General features: G+C 32.2%; 1 protein-coding gene and 1 long non-coding RNA gene across 4 annotated transcripts in view; both read left to right on the top strand.

The window, feature by feature from the left end:
• The window catches only part of ZEB1 (zinc finger E-box binding homeobox 1), a 181,790-nt gene that overhangs the window by 38,799 nt on the left and 122,984 nt on the right, over nucleotides 1–20,007 (top strand). The window lies entirely within an intron of this gene.
• The window catches only part of LOC121496562, a 77,275-nt gene that overhangs the window by 37,960 nt on the left and 19,308 nt on the right, over nucleotides 1–20,007 (top strand). For both annotated transcript variants that reach the window (XR_005989266.1, XR_005989265.1), the window contains exons 2-3: nucleotides 4,515–4,673; nucleotides 19,257–19,399. This is a non-coding gene — a long non-coding RNA (uncharacterized LOC121496562). The remainder of the gene's footprint in view (nucleotides 1–4,514; nucleotides 4,674–19,256; nucleotides 19,400–20,007) is intronic.

The raw sequence follows: 20,007 nt of genomic DNA, 5'->3' as shown, positions 1-20,007 counted from the left end.
GATTGCTAAAACATTTCATCTCAACCATTCTTATTGTAAAGAATCTTAGAAAGCTTTATGTATTTTAATGATTCTGGATTGTTGATGAATATTTGTTGATATAGTGTCTTTAGGGGCTACTGAGGTATGTCATAGGGCCATTTGTCTTTAACAATAAACCGTTCTCAATAACTATTCTTTTGATTTTTGTTAAATGGTGTTTCTATTTTTCAAAGCTTGATATTAATTCTTATGGCTACTAGCATTCAGAGAAGGAAGGGTATTTGTGAATAAAGTAAGAGAAAGAAGGTTCTTAATAGGCTTGAAGAGTACTTCAGTGAGGGAAGTACTTGGACTTCACGATGTTTACTTTTATTTCACTTGGTGCTTCCCCTCTGTTTCATGATCCCACTCTCTTATGCCCAGCCCCACCCCACCCCCTTTTTTTTCCTTAAAAGCATGGCACTTGGCATGTGTTCCAGATTTTGGAAGCAAATGATGGGGTTATAACGGGATCATTGAATATTGCCAGAATCTTGGGCAAATTCAGAGCTGTAAAATGGGTATATTATACCAATATCTGAGGATTGTGAGCTTAAAAATAATGGGTCTTAAATCTAGTGTAGGAAATACTTTAATAAATGTTAGTTCCCTTTCCTTAAGTTTTAAAATAAGTAACCCATTTACTTCGGAAATGATATTTGCCCATTATAGTATCATTTTATACTCTAATGTTTAATGAGTCAGTATCCCTAAAATATGGTAGCTTTTAATATCTCTGTAATCAGAAATAAATAGTATATGACAAGATATTGTTGATTAATTTGGTTGATCATATGAATAAAATGAGGTGAGATATTTTTGAAAACTGAAATACAAATACAGAAGCAAGAAAAATCGTTTTTAATAAAATGTGGGATTCTTTTTTTTTCAGCCAATAGGATTAATCATATTGAAATACTTTACTGATATCTCCAAAGAGTTAATAAACTAGTGAATGCTGTTTCTTTAATGCAAAGGTAGATGTTAACCTAAAAACCATGTAGACAAATTAAAAACTCTACAGAGTTCTCAAGGTCATTTTGTATTTACCAGTGCCACAACAGTGATGCACCCTATTCCAGCAAGCTTCAGAAACCTGAAACAGTACTGTCTGAGTACTCTTATAAATCACATATTTATTACTATGAGATTTTATAATCATCCACAGCTTTTATTCAGTCCATTTACAGATCAGATTATAAAGATATCATGCACTTATTAAGCGCCCTAAATACACATCTCGTGCTATTGAGTTTTGATTGTACCATAGGGGAAAAAAACAAAAAGACTTATAGAGAGCTGTCTCATAGTAGTGTGAACAACTTGATTGAGAAGACCTGTATGTGTAATATGATGAAATTCTATAAAATTGCCTATTAAAAGCTTTCTAAAAAGACTGGGGAGGGGAAGGTGGGTGGGCTGGAGACAGGGTTTGAATGAGAGTCAAAGATGTGATTTAGAATTTTCTTACGTTTAAGAATGATAGGAGATTTAAGGTGAGTCCAGTTTAACGAAGCAAGGAGTCTCACTTCCAAAGGAAATGAATGAGCTTTATTATTGAGATTTATTTGTAAGTACGGACTGTGATTGTTGGGGTAGTGGTAGGGTAGAATTAATTTGCTTAGCATCATTGCCTGTTCAAAAGAGTTTTGGTGAGTGTTGAATGATTTTAGGTGTTACCTAATGAGTACTCCCTCTGACTTTTGAGACCAATTGAACTAAAAGCCTGTTGCATTTCACTAGAAACATCTAACGAGTTATGACTGGATAGACCATGAAATTTCATGTGAGTTAGTAGCCAGCTTTTATCCTTACAACTAAATCTAAGCAGTGTTTTGACTGTTTCTTTTTATATTTCCCATTTACAAATATCCTGAACCCCTCTTGCTGCCCATTTACATGTGGTTGGAATTAGTTAGATCACCTGAAGTAATCAAAATAAGACTTTCTTTCTAATGCTATCTGTGAAGCATGCTTAAATTGCTAGGCAGTCCTATGAAAAACAATAAAATAAGGTGCCAGTGAAGGAAAAATAGAAGTGATGTCATGGCAAATTCTAAGAAGTTGTGTTTTTTATTAAAAAGATTTGCTACATTTGTATATATTCCTCAAATCCATGCTTTTAGACTGTAAGAGTTGTGTATAAGACTGAATGTATGCCTTAAAGCTTATAAAGGTTTAATTTAATCATAGAGCTTTATTTCTCTAACTTTATGAATTGGTTCTTTGCATTTGCTTGGACTGATAATTTGAATATTTGGGATTTGGTTTGGAGGTTAAAAAGCTGAAATCTTTCTAATAAAATTATGTCTGTTTCTGAGATACAACTGTTTCTTTCCTTGATAGTAAAAAAAAGCATTTATTCTTAAGAGGTCTTAAGTTTGTTGACTAGCTGTGTGACTTTGCACAAATAATGTCATATTACTGGAACTATTCATTTATAAAATTAGAGGTAGTGTTAAAATCTAAAACTCTTATAAGTAGATTAGTAGAATATATTTAAGATATATACAAACATAAATACATTGGCAGTTCCCTTGCTACTCATCATTGTTGGAATCTGAAACTAGTTTTGTTGTGTTGGGTGCCTTATCGATAATATTACACCAAGAGAATCATACTGTGCTTTTTTGATTCATGATTTTGTTAATCTGATAGTACTTTTCAGGATTATGTATCTTGTAAATTATTGACATGATGATTGGAATTATTAGAATGAGTGACATGAGCAAGTTGAAAATTGTTTCTTATACTGAAGATCCAGTATTTTTTACATACTCAATGTTCTGTAATTTCATTTGACTAAAGAATAGATCTTTGATCTTCTTCCAGAGTAAGGACATAACTACTTCTATAGCCATATTCTGTAATTAGTTTTTGCTTTGTGAGTTTCATCAGGCTAAATAAGAATACAGTGGTTGTGTATTTTCAGCTTTAAAAATGTTCCTGTTAATAAAGTCTTCTCAGATCAGCCACACATACGGCAAACCTTTTCAAACAATTTAAGCTTCCCCAGTGTGCTTGTTTCTTTCTTGGAAATCTAACCATTTATAAGTCTTTATGAGCTGTTTTTCTCCTCCCTCTACTCCCATGTTAAGTTCTGGATTATAAACCTGCTGAGAAAGGAATTTAATCTTTCCTTTCTATCTCATAGTACCCAGGAAAGAATTCTGTTAGTCACTAAATAATGTATAAATGTTATTATTATTGAGGGTTTTGGATTAAAATTATTGGATAAAGTAGAATGAGCCTTTTCTAAGATATCAAATTGGGGTCAGTGTGATTAATTCAAAAGACATGGCAGTTTTATTAAGCTCTGCACTTGTTCTGAAGTCAGTTTCTCTTGATTTAACCATAAATTGATTAGTCACCTTATATTCTCTCTATATAATCCTTTAGTATCAGGTTGATAGCAGAAAGCTTGTCAAGGGCTAGGTTGGATAGATGTACGTGTGCCCATGCACATGTGCTCATGTATGTGTACAAGAGAAAGCATAGATATCTGGGAATTGGGGCTACATGGTATGTTCAGAATTCTGGTCTGAGTATTACATAATTATCTAGTTATGTGCACTTAATAGTAGACTACTGACATGCAGAAAAAACTTTTAATCAATGGTAAATGTGATACTTCAGGAAATAAGGACCTGTTTTCCATTCCTTTCAGCTTTATTCTATTGTATATTTTCCAAACACTTAAATTGTCAAAAATAAAATATTTTTGAAATGGGTCAACTTGTGTAGCTGGGTGGAAATACTGGAGCTCTGCAGTATATCTTAATAGCATATGGGAACAGTTTAATATGCCTAATATTTGAGAAGCATCAAAACAGACTGTAAAACTCAACAATCATAAAGGTTAGTGGTTAAGAATCATATATAATTGACAGGTTCTACAAAGATAGCTATAATAATTGAGAGAAAAATAGCCTAAATTTGGTGCAGAAAAGTAACTGAGTTGTTTTGCACTGTTACTAGAAGTTTATATCCATAGATCTTTGTCTTTTCAATAAAAAGAATGAAATTTGCAGGCGGAGCGTGTCTTTTCAGTGTAACCTTTAGCTTTTTATGGTATGTACTACTACAAGTAATTGATGATTTAATATATTTTGTGATTGTAGGTAATACTATCAAAATGTTTCTAAGTATTAAAGTTAGTTTTAAGGTGGAGTCAGTGTTTGACACAATTTAGAGACTGTGTAATTTATAGATATATCATTGAATAAATGTCATCTTATCGTGTGTGAATTTGGTTTACAAAATAATTGAGGGATTTTTGTTAGAAGAAATTGAAGTTTACTTAAAACTGTTCTCTGAAGATATTAGAATTTTAGAGGGTTTTTTTCTTTCTTTTGTCCTAGCATTTCTTCTTAAACATAATGTAATGACTTGAAAGGAGATAAATATCGCTCACTTTATTTTCCAGTTTAGAGTCATTGCTCATTATCAGTTGGTAGGTGTGGAAACAACTTAATAAAGTTTGGGTAATTTAGTTTCAGTTTAAATTCTCAACTGGCAATTGGCCGAAAACTCCCATCAGAAGACGTGAGCATCAAAATGTCCTTTTGTGATTTGGCTACTGTCTGCTTGACATAGGAAGGCCCTATCAAGAAAAACTAATGGAGTGATTAACTATCAAAAGAAAATCAATGGTAAGAGTTTTCATTTAAATTACAGTGTGTGTGTGTGTGTGTGTGTATGTAAAGCATATCAATTTATTTGAATTAAAATTTTAGAACTTTAGAAATGTAGACAAATGTTTGAATTTATATGTCTGTGATTTACATTTGTAATAAAATAAATGCAAAGAATAGTTTTATAGACAAGTGATCTTATATGCTTAATGTTGATAAGAAAATGCTAGTTAAAAGTATGAAGAATCAGTTACATGATTTATATAGTTTAACAGGTTTGACTTTCTTATAGTTCTGTGGTTATCTTTAAAAAATAACATATAAATATTGCTTGAGTGAAGCTTAACTTTTTTAAAAAACAAATTTATACCAAACTGAATTTGTTAGTTTCATAGATGTTTCTTACTAAATAAAGTAAGTCGTAAGTTTTTCAGTAAAATAGTCTGTTAATCTCTGTTTTGTTTTTTACTTCCATAGTAAAATGATGGGGGTGGGGGGAGAGAAAGAAAGTGTATCATGTAATGAAATCCACTTAGTTTAACATTAGGTCTTTAAAACTGTATCATTGCTACTATATCTCTGTGGAAAATATTAAATTATCAGGATTAGATGTTTATATAGCAAAAATGAAGTAGAATATCTATTCATAATATAGCATTTATCAAATTTTGGTGATAAAATCAGACATCTCCCCCTGCCTTACACAAGTTTGCATTGAGAAAATAATGTCAGTTATATGCTTCAGGTGACCTTAAACCTAACATTTTTATTCTGTTTGTATTTGCTCTCTTTATACCCCTTCATTTGGACATCTGTGGCCCATCAGATTTGTGATTAGTCACATTAACTTCAGACAGAAGTGGCAGTAGTAGCTTACAAAGGTTGAAATCAGAAATTGCTGTTTGTCAGAGCTTATTTTAGTAACATTATGGACATAGTAGCTTTGTGATAACTGGATAATGGGTGATGAAGCTCAGATATTAATAATATATTGTGATTCTTGTTGTCAAACTTATATTTGAGATTGAGTAATTTTTCTTGCTCTATTAGAGATGTCAAAGTGATGATAACTGAATGTGACCATGTTTTTAACTATTTTCTAGAGCTTAGTAATAAACATATCATGAATAGCACATGTGGCAAGCACCTAGTACAGCATCTGTCATTATGTAAGCATTCAAACATTGACAGTGAACTAAGTACTCTAGATGGCAACATCTGTCCTTCAGTCTATCTACCTCGTAATTCCAATTTTTATAGATTGTTATGTGTCGTCCATTCAGCTAGGTGCTGAGGATAAAATGGCATGGTTAAAAATAGAGATACTTTCTACCTGCTCTTGAACTTCCATTGTAGATAGTAATTATAGTGTAGAAAAAATTTTGCGAATGTAAAATTGCCACTGGAACTAATACTATGGAAAGGCAGAAGTCGCTCTGAGTAAAAATGTGGTGGGTGTGTAAATAAAGCACAGAACCCACACATTTATTTCTTAAAGTGAATTGATAACTTGTTTTTTTTTTTAACTTTTAAAGTTTAATTCTATTTAAGTGTGGGTATCTTCTAAAGAAGATATGCAGAAAGACTACATTTTAACTGGGGAGAAATACATTTTTATGCTGTAATTTTATTATATTCCTGAAGAATTTAAACAAAGTAGCATCAAGAATTTAGTCAAAGTAGCATTCTCCTCGAAGAATTTCACTTATAGGAGAAAAGTGTTACAGGATGCTTTAACATTTCAGGATTGAATGCAATGAATGAGGGCCTTGATTTCTTCAGCTGAATTTAAGTTAATTAAAGGATGTCAACCATAAAATAATTACTCTCCTTTCTTAGCAGCTGTTCCATTCTATTTTCAAGCTAGTACAGGAATTTATTTATCATTCCTTTAAATCACTGAGTTGTTACATGTAGACATTTCTTAATGGCAGTATGATTTCCTTAATCAACTTTTATCCCTTTTTGAAGGAAAAGAATGTAAAACTTGTGTATCTTTTGTATATTATATATTTATTAAATTTTTGAAAAAACATTCAGAGGCCTAATGTTTACACTTTCTCTGTGGGACACACAGAATCTCATCTAAGGGAAAGTCTCTAGTGATGTTTGAAGAATTAGAAAATTCATTGTTTTGTATGTTCAATCTGTCAACATTTTTTAAAACTCTAATTGAAGACTAGCTTTTCTTTATTCATCTCATAGTTATAAGCAAATTGAATCAGGGCGTACAATCTAGTATGCAACTAAAATTTGAAAAGCTTAGTTTAAAAAAAAAAAAAAAAAAAAAGAAAAGCTTAGTTTTACAACAGAAGTGATCTTTCCCTAACTTACTACTAAAATAATGTAAGCTATTTACAATACTCAAGAAATGTATTTTTTCAAAGAGCAAAATTGAAATTAAGTCTGTTGTTAACTTTTAACTTAAAATTATGCTGAATTTCATCTCTACATAGACCTCTAGATTTAATTTTTCCTGGATATACTCAAAAGAAGTTCACCAACCTCAGTATTCTGATTTGAAGTTCTTAGCTCAAATATCTAGGCAGGTCTGCCTATCAATGCTGGAAGAAAGATGTCCCTTCCATACTTCTAGGATTGTTTTGGGGAAAATGTTCCTTGCTGGGTGACATGCCTTGCAGTGCCCATGATATTCTATTTTATTGACAGCTCTTTTTGCTTCTGTGCAGTTTGCTTTGATTGGTCTGTGATGTCAGCTGGAGAACTGGGCATTAGCCACACAAAGATATTTTTTAAATGTAGATATGTAAGCCTCACAGATGGAAGAGGATACATTTCTTTTACTGAAATGAATGAAAAATAACCCTGTTTCAAAGCAAGCAAAGGTCTGCCAGAGGTTATCAGTTTTTAATTATGTAACTTTTCAGTATAAAAAACAATGTGGTGTCTGATTGGGTACATAGGTTGTCATATAATGGCTTCTCTTCAGAATTTTGGGACTATTGCTGACTGAAGAAATGGTGATTAATGATGGTGCTGAATTGGAAGTTTGAGAAAGGAAATTTTTAGTAAAAATGTTTGCAATTGTTGGAAGAAAAAACATTTTCAGCTCAATAGATAAAGAAGAACCTCTTAAATGTGGAAAATAAAATAGAATGTCTTCCATTTTTTTAAGAATCTACGACAGAAATGATAAAGAAGGAATTCTTCCTGATATAAATCATAAGGATTTTTTGGAGGAAATTTGTGGCATAGTCATATAATAAGTATATACAGTATTATATAAAATAGTTGTCACTAGCAATTTGATGCTACTATTTATGGTAGGATCTTTACTAAATAAACTTAAGAAATAAAAGAACAAATCCAACCCATTCATTCTACAAATTCTTAACTGACAACCTGCTTTATGTCAGGCATGGCACTAGACATTGGAAGTATAGTCATGAATAAGACTGATATGACCCTCTAGTTTATAGTCTGTCAGGGAAGATAGGGATTGAACAAATAATTACAATAAAGTTTAGTGGCTTGTGACATTTTGAAAACAAAGCAGTCCTTTCTTAAGGATACCTTGAGAATTGATCTCTAGTATGCCGATCATTTAATCAGCTTACTTCACAAAATGAAGTTATTAATTTTGACATAAAAATTGGACTAAAATTTTGGGAGTCAGTCTTAGAAATTAGTAGAGACTTAAATAGTCTTGTTTTCTCTATGGCTTATTTAAAACAAATTACTAAGGAAAAATGAGTACCAAGAAATGTGAATATAAGTAGAACAAACTCATAATGCCTCATGTATGTTATACACTATACAGATCATTTAATAAAATCATGAAAGCAGTATTACATGAAAAATTTCAAAGTCATAGTGGTTAAGGAGTTGCCCTTTAGAGTTAGACTGATTGGATTTGAGTAATAACTGACACCTGAAAGCTTTGCAGTTTCAGAAAACTTGCATAACTCTTCTGATCTTCAGTTTCCTCATCTGTAAAATGGGGATAATAATATAAAATTTTATAACATATCATAAAATATTATTTGATGTGTATAAAATGTCTAAAACAGCGTCTGGCCCATAGAAAATGCTTAAGGGGCCACATGTGTTGTTGAAGTTAACAAAAACAATAATGAAATAATTTCCCCATGTCAAAATGTTCTGCCTAATTCACAAAGTTGGGCCAACTGAAGTAATTTCAGAATGTTGCTTTCAATATATAGGTATTGCACTACAAAGAACTATCCTTTTTACTGCTAACAAAATCTCAGTGAAATTCTCACCCAGGTTTTAGGCCCTCTTTAGCAGCTATACAGCAATCACTCAAAGGCCTCCATAGAGTGCCATCTCCAGAGCCAGGGTTATCTCAGCATTTAACCTAAGACTCGGTGCATCATGGAACTGATGGAACTGACCCTCCTTGTCTAAGAAAGGAAGTAGCAAAGATCTTATTTACCCATGGGAGATAAGCCCAAACCAGATTAGAGTAAGTTTGGGAAGGAAATAACTATGTTGATATTAAGTATTTTTTTTCCTGCAGAAATCTAAACAATGGATTTCTTCTTATAATAGGTTTACAATGTATTTGTAAAATTTGTAAACTTAACCATATGTAGCACTACTTGTTACTTTGCTCATGTTAGAAAATAAATTTTCTGCCATAAAATAGTCGTATATTACATTACTACTTCTATATGTAATTTGAGAAACTATTTTTTAAATTTATAAAAAAATATATTTTTATGTAGACTTTTACTGTATCTTTTAGTTTGATAGCCAAGAAAAATGTTTGTAAGACTTAAATAACTTTTGCTAAGTAATTCTAGTTGAAAAACAATTTCAGGGTAAAATTTAATATGACATTTTCAAGTCTGCATATGTAAAATTATAATTTAAATCTGTGGATTCAATTTAATTATAATAAGTACAAGCAAGTACTCCAATTAATTGTTTTCAGATAAAATATTTGAGTTAAATCTAAAGTATTTCATAACCTAGTTGTTTTCATTTGTAACGTGGAAATACTTCTTTCACTATAAAATGCTGAGAGAAAATTCTTTAAATACTACACATGTAGTTTCCCTTGATCACAATGAGTTTGAATAAGATCACTCAGTAACTATCTATTAAAGACATACTATCTAGCACTTGCTAGTAATAGAATCATGATAACCTAAAATAATCATACCACCACTCTGTTTAGGCCCTAGGAAGACTAGTACCATGGAAAGAATACTTAGACATGAAGCAGAAAATCTAAGACCTAGATCTTGTTCTGCTACTAATAAACAGAGGAATCTTAGATATAGAACCTATTAAAATTGTGAGGCCATCTTAGCATCTCAAGTTTAATCATCATATATATGTGTGTGTGTGTATGCCTCTATGTGTACACATATGTATGCATCCATCCTAAATTAATGCGCTGAATTGAAATAAAAGGATAAGACTTCATTAAGTTGTTTTAATTCATTAAGATTTTCATGTTCAAATATACAGAGTAAAGAATTCTGTACTGCAAAATATTTTACATGATTCCTTCGGGAAACAACATTACTGATTTTTACATATACTATTTTAGGACCTCTCAAATATTTTCATATAAATTATGTGCTGTTCCAAAATTTCACAAAGGGAATATAAACTTTCTTCAGTGTGCCTAATTTCAAACTGGATTTCCTTGTTAAGTGATTCATTTTTTTCTAATGAACATTTTCAGTAGATACCAAATTATTTTTTATACCAATATATATTTTTTATATATCAACTCACTTTTTATAAACCAGTTTTAAATAGCTACAGTCACTACCAGTTCTACTGTTGCAACATTATTAAGACATCCCTAGTTCTGTAGCATCATGAATTCTCAGATTAGTTTTACTAATTCATCAAAAGAAAGACTAAAGCATTTTAAGAGAAAAGAAATAAAACAAGCATAATTTATGTGTATACGCACACACGCACACACTTGTTGTACAAAGTGATCTCAGTGACTCACTTAAACACCATTCACTGCTGCTAAAGAGGAGAGGATAGTTGGGAGTAGCTAATCGAAGCACCAATGATATTATTAGTGTTGTAGAGGTCTATGCCCTGACTGGTTTTAAGTCAAGTGAATATTGGGTAGAAAATGTTGTATTTATATCTACTAACCATAGGAACTTGCTTGATATGTTTATTGAACTATTAGATGCTACTATAATCATAATTAGAATAATTTTTCATGTAAAATTAATGAATTAAAATTGATACCTTTTTAAGCTTAATAAAAGATTTAGGAACACCTACCTGTATTAGGAGCTACAACGTTTTAAGTATTAAAATGCTACAAGGGTATTGAGTGAAAATATCTTTGGGGCAAGAATCAACACTTAAGTCTATAAGTTATTTGGAGGAAATATTAAAGCAATCATATGAAAGAAGACTAAAATTTATTAGAAAATTTAACAAAGAAAAAATTTTCTTTGGAGAATGCTTAATTGTGGTGTCGTGTGGAAAAAATTGTTATACATCATTAAGCAATCATTAATACAGTAAAAGTGAAGTCAAGAACCAGCAAAAATAACCTAATTGCTATGAAAATAAGATGACAAGTAGACAATCCTATCTTAGGCTGTAGAATTCTTTTTATAAGGGAAAGAGTACCTGACCACTGCTGCTCTTTGATAGAGGCTCATGAAGGCATGCATAAAGGGCTCCTGGAAGTCTTTCAGGTTTGAATGTGTTTCTGCCACATACTCTTCAGACCTTAGAAATTCATTTAAATTTTTAAGAGAAGCATATAAATCCAAATATCCCTATGGATGTTAAACTTTTATCTGTCATTCACTGAATACCTAAGTCCCTACTTACTAAATATAAAATTTTGTGCTTTTACACTTAGCACAGTGAGGCTGTAACACACTACCTCCTGTTACTTAGCTGAGACCAGTCAGTCTCATTCAGAGAAGGGAATATCCAATTGGTTAAAGAAGGGGTCATTTGAATATTGGAACAATTTTTGAAAATGCAGACCCAACTAATATGTACCATTAAAATAAGGCAGCAACGTAAGTATATTGAGATTTGAAGGAGGTAGGAAAGTAGCAAAATAATCTACCTTGCATTGATTCAGTGTGCCCAACAAACTGTAATATCGTTTGTTTCTTTTGGGGGTACAAATTATTTTTCTTCTGAAATTTTTTTCCCTAAAGTCCTATTGGACTAGAATTAAACATTTTTTTCTGTACAGATGTTTATATACACTGTGACAATATAAGCAAGTCTAATTGTTTTTTTTTTTAGTATAGTTCATGTGCAGTGTCAGTTTCCTCATCAGTAAAAGAGAGATCATAGCATATTTCTGATACAATTGTTGAGATATTCAATAAAATAACATGTAAAGAAAAAAGAATCCACTGTTCTACATAATAGACATTTAACCAAGATTAAGTTCTAACTCATTGATTTTGTTTTCCTGGGTTCCTGACAACCAGGAAGAGTTTGCCTTAGCTACAGTGAGGATTCTGGTCTCTAGGTATGGGCTACGTTTTGGAGAATTCTGGCTGAGAGAGGGAGTAGAGGAGAACTCAATTAGGTAATTTGAGATGCAAAGGAAAGATAGAAGGTTCAGTGACACAGAGGTTTTGCAGAAAAGCAAATGGGAAAAAATCAATTTTAAAATTAATCTTTTAAAATGCAAACATGTCTATTGCCATTTGCAGGACAGTCCATCATATATTCTGAATCCTTGCTTTGTATAGATTGTGAATGTTTGGTGTTTAATAGGGTAGTAAATAAAAGTTCTGTTTTTACTTTCACAAGAATATATTTGGCTTATTAGGTGATATTCCTGGGGCCTGAATTTTAAAAATTTATTGTAAAAAATTTCAAACATATACAAAAGAAGAGAGACTAGTCTAATAAATGCCCTCTGTCGGTGGCCCAAATTAAACAGCCAAATTATGCCACATTTGCCTCATCCACTTCCTCCTTTTTTTCTTAACTATTCTGAAGCAGACCCCATATTTTAACTCTTTTTACTCCTACATTCTTCAGTATGCATTTCTTTTTTTCTTAAAAAAGAGACATTTTTTACATAAACATAACATCTTTCTGACATCAAACAAAATTAATAATAATTATGTATGACCTGACGTTATCTCCCTATTCAGTTTCCTCCACTTTTGTTTCAAAAATGCCATGTACCATTTGGGGTTGTTCATGAGGAATGCACACAGGATCCTTCTTCTCTTCCTCTTTACTTCCTATTCATGACTTATTAAAGAAACTGAATAAGTTCTCCCCTGTAACATCCCTATTCTGGATTTTTCTGTTAGCTTTCCCAGTTCACTTCTCTAACCTCTAAGTTGTCTGCAAATTAGAAGTTAGCTCAACATACTTAATTAAAGTTCAGCTTTTATTTTGGCTCATGATGGGGCAGGTAGACAGGAAGACTTCATACATGGGACTTCTCCTTCAGACTGCATCACATTAGAGAGCATATAAAGTCTCCTTGTCATGCTTTTAGTGATGCTGAAACTGGTCTGGTGACAGTCCAGTCTCTTCTCATTGTTTCATCCCTTGCTGATTGTTCTCTGAATCAGTTCTTTCATTAGGGTTTGCAAGATAATAAATTTTTAATCTACCCTTTCCACATTCATTAGTGGAAATTCTTCTATAAAGAAGAATTTCTCTTGTGAACTATGGCTTTTGGATTTCCCTGACATAGTTCATCCTAAATAGAAACCTGGTGCTTTTGATAGATCTTAAATCCCTAGTTTAATGCCCAAGAGTAACTTTAGATATGAGGAGCACATGGCACTTACATACCCATGTAATTGTAGGATTTTTATATAATAAAAGTATTTCATATGTGATTTTCATGAACATTGTCAGTATTAGGATAACTTTGTATAATTACCATATTCAGTTTTGATCAGGCTGGAATTGAGGACCTTTTCCTGGTTCTGCTTGGTCAGATGTACTGCCTTGTGGTAAGTTTTGGATGATAAGTTGAGCTTCAAGGAATAGGAAACTTCATTAAGTCAGCACTAAACCCGTATCTCCTAGCAGAGTAGTAGCATAGGTAGGGATGATTTTATATTGCTATAATTATAAATTCAAGAATAAAACAATCACCATTTTTATTAGTTTATTCAACAATCAACACTAACTCCATTTTTACTTAACATTGTCAATGGACAAAACCTGAAAAAGAAGAAATAAAACCAAAATATTTCATTTTTAGATGACATGATTGATTAGGGAAACATATAGCAGTCAGCTTTAAAACTGTTTATGTACAATAAAAATTCAATGAAGTACAGAATACAACGTATCTTTACATTGGTAATAATGGAAAAAGACCCAACTCAGAATTGTAACACATCAAAATATAATACTTAACAATAAATTTGAGAGAGGTGTTAGATCTTTATAAAGAAACTATTAATATATTTGAAAATATTTTAAGATCAAATAAATGGAAACTTTCTGAATCATGAGAATATTGGAAAATTGGCTATAAGTAATTTATAGATTTCTGGGTTTACTTCTAATTCAAAATTCCTAGTGATTTTTTTAAAGACATATACTTATTTAAAGAGAGCACAGCGAGAGGGGCAGGAGAGGGAGAGAATCTCCAACAGACTACCCACTGAGCCCCATCCCTGGGCTCTATCCCAGGACCTTGAGATCATGACCTGAGCTGAAACCAAGAGTCAGAAGCTTAACTGACTGCCCCACTCAGGCGCCCCTCTAAGTGATTTATAGTGATTCTACAGTGGGGGAAGTCTCACCCCTGATATGTACCAGAAACCTTTTAAGGCAACAATGTCTAAATTAGTGGAGTGATGCAGGAATAGATAGGCAGCCTGGCTAACTACAAGAGACCTCTGTGCCTCTTGGGAGATTTAAATATAAACTTTACTTGACCCTGACTTCCTGGTCAGTGAGAGTTAAGAGAAATGCTCTTCATCCTGTGACTTACAGATGAGATTTCTGTGCCTGACTAATGCATTTCATATTTCTTACTTCTTCTTGCATGCCACCCTGATTTCTGCTAGTGCCAATACAGGTATGAAATTGGCGCCTTTAGCGAGTTTCAAAAACTTAGCAGTTTTTAGTTTACCAGCAGACTTTTTTTCTTGGTCTTTGAGCAAAATGTTACTGTCCACATCCATGCCCTCTTTCCTAAGTAAATACAGTTGGTTTCTTAAGGGGAATTCTGAAGATTAAACCTTTTTTCCATTTTGTAGAACATGGATCATTGCAGCATTATTAGGAATCCAAAATTAGTCCCATCTACATATAACAACTGAATATATGATAAAATAAACACTCTTTCCTATAGGAGAGACCACCTAAAGGATTATTTATTCAGTATTGTTAGATCATAGTCTTCAATGGTAAAACTGCAAAACTGATTAGACCAAAAAAAATTTCATTTGTGTTTTATACAACCATAGGAATTTAAAAGAAAAAGCATACACTATACCTTTGCATCTCATGTTTGATGCATTAGTGTAACTCACCAAAATATAAAGATGTACTTGAATATCTGAAAAAATTGTTAGACTGAAATATTGTAATCAAAAGGATCATGGGAGATTGTAGGAAATCTCTGCATTTGAAGTTGCAAATCAAATGATAATAGCTTTAATAATTTTATATTATTGCAGAATTTGCTAATTTAGGCATCAAGATCCTAGTATATAAGTGAGAGAAAATATGATAGATTAAGAATATGAAAATAAATATGAATAATAAATGCAGGAAAATACCTACCCATGTACTTATTACAAAGTTACAAGTAAAATGATTTTGCAAAGTTTTTTCACTGTATTAAAGAAATTACATTTTTTAGAAAGAAATCTAATATTGGCAAGATAAGCCATGATCAACACCAAACACTTTTGGAATGTAACACCAGGAGTATATGCTGAGAGTCACAATACTGTTCAGATATTTCACTAATAAGGAATTTAGGAAATAAATATTGTGCTAATTATAAGTCATAGAAAAAATGACTTAATTATAGGACACAATGTAAAATATCATGTTTTCTTTAAATGGTTATTTTTGAGGACTCTAAAACGATTGCCCAAAAGAACTTTCATGTTGATGAGAAGTTCTGTAATATGCACTGTCCCAATATGGTATCTATTAGGCACATGTGAACACATGAAATGTGGCTAAAGCAACTGAGGAACTTAATTTTACATTTCATTTAACATTATTTGCACTGAAATACTCATGTAGGGCTAGTGGCCATGGTATTGGACAGTGCAGTGCTAGAAATACAGAGAAATGTTAGGTGGAAAAAAAATAAATTGTTAGTAATTTAGTAATTACCAAAAAATTAATAAGTTTATATGACATGATTACAAGTATGTAAATTCCTGTATGTACATAAGGAAAATAATACTCAGAATTAAAATATCTGTGTTAGGATTGGAGGAAATGGGTGACTTTTTAAAAATGCTGATTAAAACATCAGTTGAAAAAAAATAAAAATAAAACATCAGTTGAAATAATACATCACTCTAGCATTATGCTGCTCAGTATAATAACCACTAGCCTGATGTGGCAATTTTCATTTAAATTAATTTAAATTAAGTAAAACTAAAAATTCAGTACCTCAGTCACACTAGCCACATTTCAAGTGCTCAGTAGCACACATAGCTAATGTTTACCATTTAGACAGAAGAGATATAGAACATTTCTACCATTGCAAAAAATGCTGTTGTATAGATTTACAGAGCTGATAAAAGAATGTACTGCAACACGTCATTGATTATGTATTAGTCAGTAATTTCTAAGGGCACAAATGAATTAAAACTGGAAAGTGGTTTTAGTGAAAAAGTATAAGGAACAGTATCATAAGACCTTATACTTGTCTTAGATCAGCACTCCATAAAGTATGGGCTGCCAAATAGTTCTGGTTATGTCATTCCATGACTAAATGCTTCATCTCAATTTCATACTTGTTTAGCAACATTTTATAGCAATATGATAGTTATCTGTCATACAAGCACATCACCTATCTTATCTCATTGAACTGATCTAGTTATTAATGAAGCTGCCTGTAGAATTCTATGTAGTATGAGCTGAGTATTAGTTGTGAGCAGTAGTCCACGAGTATGGATTCTCAATGGGAATAAAAACAGTTCTTTACTACAAATGATTTCACCCATATGTGAAGTTTAAGAAACAAGTCAAATGACCATAAGGGAAGGGGGGAAAAAAGAGGGAAGCAAACCATGGGGATTCTTAATGATAGAGAACAAACTGAGGGTTGATGGAGGTGGGTGGGGAATGGGCTAGATGGGTGATTGGTATTATGGAGGACATTTGTGATGAGCACTGGGTGTTACATACAAATGATGAGTCACTAATTCTACTCCTGAAATCAATATTACACTGTAAATTAACTAACTAGAATTTAGTACAAATTTGGGGAGAAAAACAGTATTATAGGCAGGATGAAAAACAGGTCAAGAGGAAGAAGAGAAAGGCTGCCCAGGGCAATTTTGTAAGGAACTTAAGTTGTTAGTATAGCAAAATAATATAGTTGCAAGTGAAATTAAAAATTGAACGCTAAATCTCTGAACATGATAAACTTAGACTTCATCCCTCCTTGCTGTAGAAACAAGGCAAAAGATTCATTCTTCAACAGTGTGAATAAGGATTGTAAAGGAATTCTTCCTAGTCAATGCCTCTATTTTAGGTTCCCTCTTCTCCTCCTGCGCATGGAGGGGATCCAGCCAGCTAGCAGAATCTTTTCCTTTTAGCAGAATTTCCAACTTCACGTTTTCCTTTACCCCTTCTAAGCTCCTTTTGGCATACTGTTACACTTAGTTCTTTGTAACTCTTTTCATATCTTCCCCACAAAGTTTGTTTCAGAGGCTTGTAAAATGTCCAAAATGGGAAAATTGTTTTAGACTGAGCTTCTCATGCTTTGTTTTAAAATTTCCCTTTTTCAAGTTTATGCTTGATTCCCTGATACAAGACATTCAATTGAATTATTTGTGAAGTGTGGAAAGCTTTTTACTACTGTAATTAAGGTATAATCTGTCAGCTAAACCATTGTTTTAATGATACAGGGTAAGCATAATCCTAGACTTACTACCTGTATTCTTATTGTGATTTTGGCAGTATATCATGAATGTCTGTTCCCTGAAATGAAATGCCCCTTATGGGCTGTCCAGTTTGTTTTGAGGACCAATTCCATATTTGTGGAATTTGGGGTCAAATGGAAGCAAGTACTAAATAATTGTTCTTTCTTCTGATTCTAGGGACCTTGCATTTTGGGTTAAAAATCATATTCAGTCCTTGAATATGACTGATTCAATATGAATCAGTCCATATGACGGTTTAATCTGATTTTAGCATTCTTTTTCTCCTTAGTTTATCAAATTTGAAAAAGATTAGAAAACACTTGATGGAAATCAGTCTGTTTTCAATAACAGTCTATAAGTTACAGAAAAATAAATGAGTAGTGTTCAGCATTTCTTGTTTAAATTTTGTGTTTTTTGAAATTGAACAAATTGTACGTATTTATTTTAAAAATATATAAATATGCTGATAGAATGGCATCTTCTGATTTCACTATAATATTTTGATTTGCTTTAGTTGAGCAGAATTGTAGATAATTATCACTTGGTTTACGTAGTATAGTATCTTTAAAAGATGAAAAATAATGCTAATGTGTTAAGCATGTTCCTTCTTAGCTCTATTAATCTTACTTTATTTGTTATTTGGTAATATATTTATAAGGTACAGTATATGATTCCTGATCTGAACAAAGTATTCCATTTCTTTTTAGGATTTGGGTTGTAATAATAGATTTTTAGCATTTTCTCGTAAGTATGTTAAGGTACAGCATTTTAAAAACATAATGTTCTTAATATGTAAATAAGAGTTTTATATTGCTAATATTATTTCTATTTATCATGCTTCAGACTCCTCAGAATATTTGTAGTCTTCTATTTTATTTTATGCAAGTTTTGACCTTGAGGATATTGACTGAAGGGTTAATATTTTTCCTATTCCCTTTTTTTAGTGCTTATGTTTTAGAAACTATTTAAGGTTCTTTAGGTAATCAGTGTTTAAAAAACAAGCTAAAACCCTTTTCCTTTGCAAGCTTATATTCTTCTAGTGGATTGCTTCATATATGATTCTGTGGCAATTAACACAACCAGAAGGCTAGTTTTCTGTTGTCAGTAGATGCATTATGTCATTATTTGGAAATACAGAGATACAGAAAAATGGGGGGAAATTTCTTTTAACTCAGTGAGTCTCGCTCATTGTTCTTTGATGAATTTAGCTTTACTGATGTTTTTCATTGAATTTACAAGAATGATCATTTGTCAACCCAAGATTTCTCTGCATTTTTCTCAACTTCCCAACTGATAATTCAGTGCTGACATAAAGTTAAACTAGCCACTGAAGGTTTTAGGTTTAAGGAGTAGTATTTGGAGCATGCAATATTCCTTAGAGAAGATACTCTTTTTTTGAAGAAGATAATGTGGTTTTGGAATACTCAGGATTTTATCTAATTTCTTTTTTTCAGAACCTACATTTTGTACTATAGGTAGATAAGCTTGAACCAGATGGTATGATCTCAGTATAATATTTTACTCTTCTCTCCTCCTTCAGGAAAATCTTTAACTTCCACCACAAGAAGATTAAAAAGAGGTCCCTCCTGCACCAAGAAAGATCTGCAGATCTTTTTCAGTGTTCTTGGAGGTGTGGGGTGTGAGAACTTGATCAGTTTGTGTCAACCACCTTGTTCTCTAAAGGTAAGCACTGTGTAGTGAGTGCACACTCATGAGCCCAAGCTCCTAATGCAGGTCTGGTTTTGGAATGCTCCATTGAGGATTTGAGGCCATCAGACTTCCTCATTCATAGACGGATGGCCTAGGCAGCCACTTGTGGGCAAGGCATCACACACGTACATCAAGAGATGGTTTTCCTTGTTTAGAAGTGAGGCATATCCTAGAGATGTATGGGTGGGGTTTTTTTGTTTTGTTTTGTTTTAAATCCCAATTTTAGTAAAACTTGTCTTCTAGTTCAGCCTGCATTTAAATCAGTTTAATAACTGCTATGGTTGATCCCTCATCAAGAACTCTTCTTGGATGTCTTCAGGTTTACATTCAAGAATTTTGAAGCAGTGACAGTGGTTTAAGCAGTCTGGTGACTTAATAGCTTAAATTGATATAAACTACTCTGAAGAGTTGCTTTTATGATCTTTCTGAAGCTGTCTCTTACCTTCAGAGAAAGTTTCTAAAACCATTTTTTAATCTGTATTAAGATTCAGAAAGTATGGAAGCAAAGACCTTCTTAATCTTTAGTAGGTATATGATCATAAAATTGCTTATGGCAGATCCTAATTGAAAAAAGTTACTTA

The sequence above is a fragment of the Vulpes lagopus genome, chromosome 8 (assembly GCF_018345385.1).
Source record: "Vulpes lagopus strain Blue_001 chromosome 8, ASM1834538v1, whole genome shotgun sequence".
Lineage (NCBI taxonomy): Eukaryota > Metazoa > Chordata > Mammalia > Carnivora > Canidae > Vulpes > Vulpes lagopus.
Note: the sequence above shows the minus strand (reverse complement) of the source record. Positions and strands in the feature narration are given on the sequence as shown.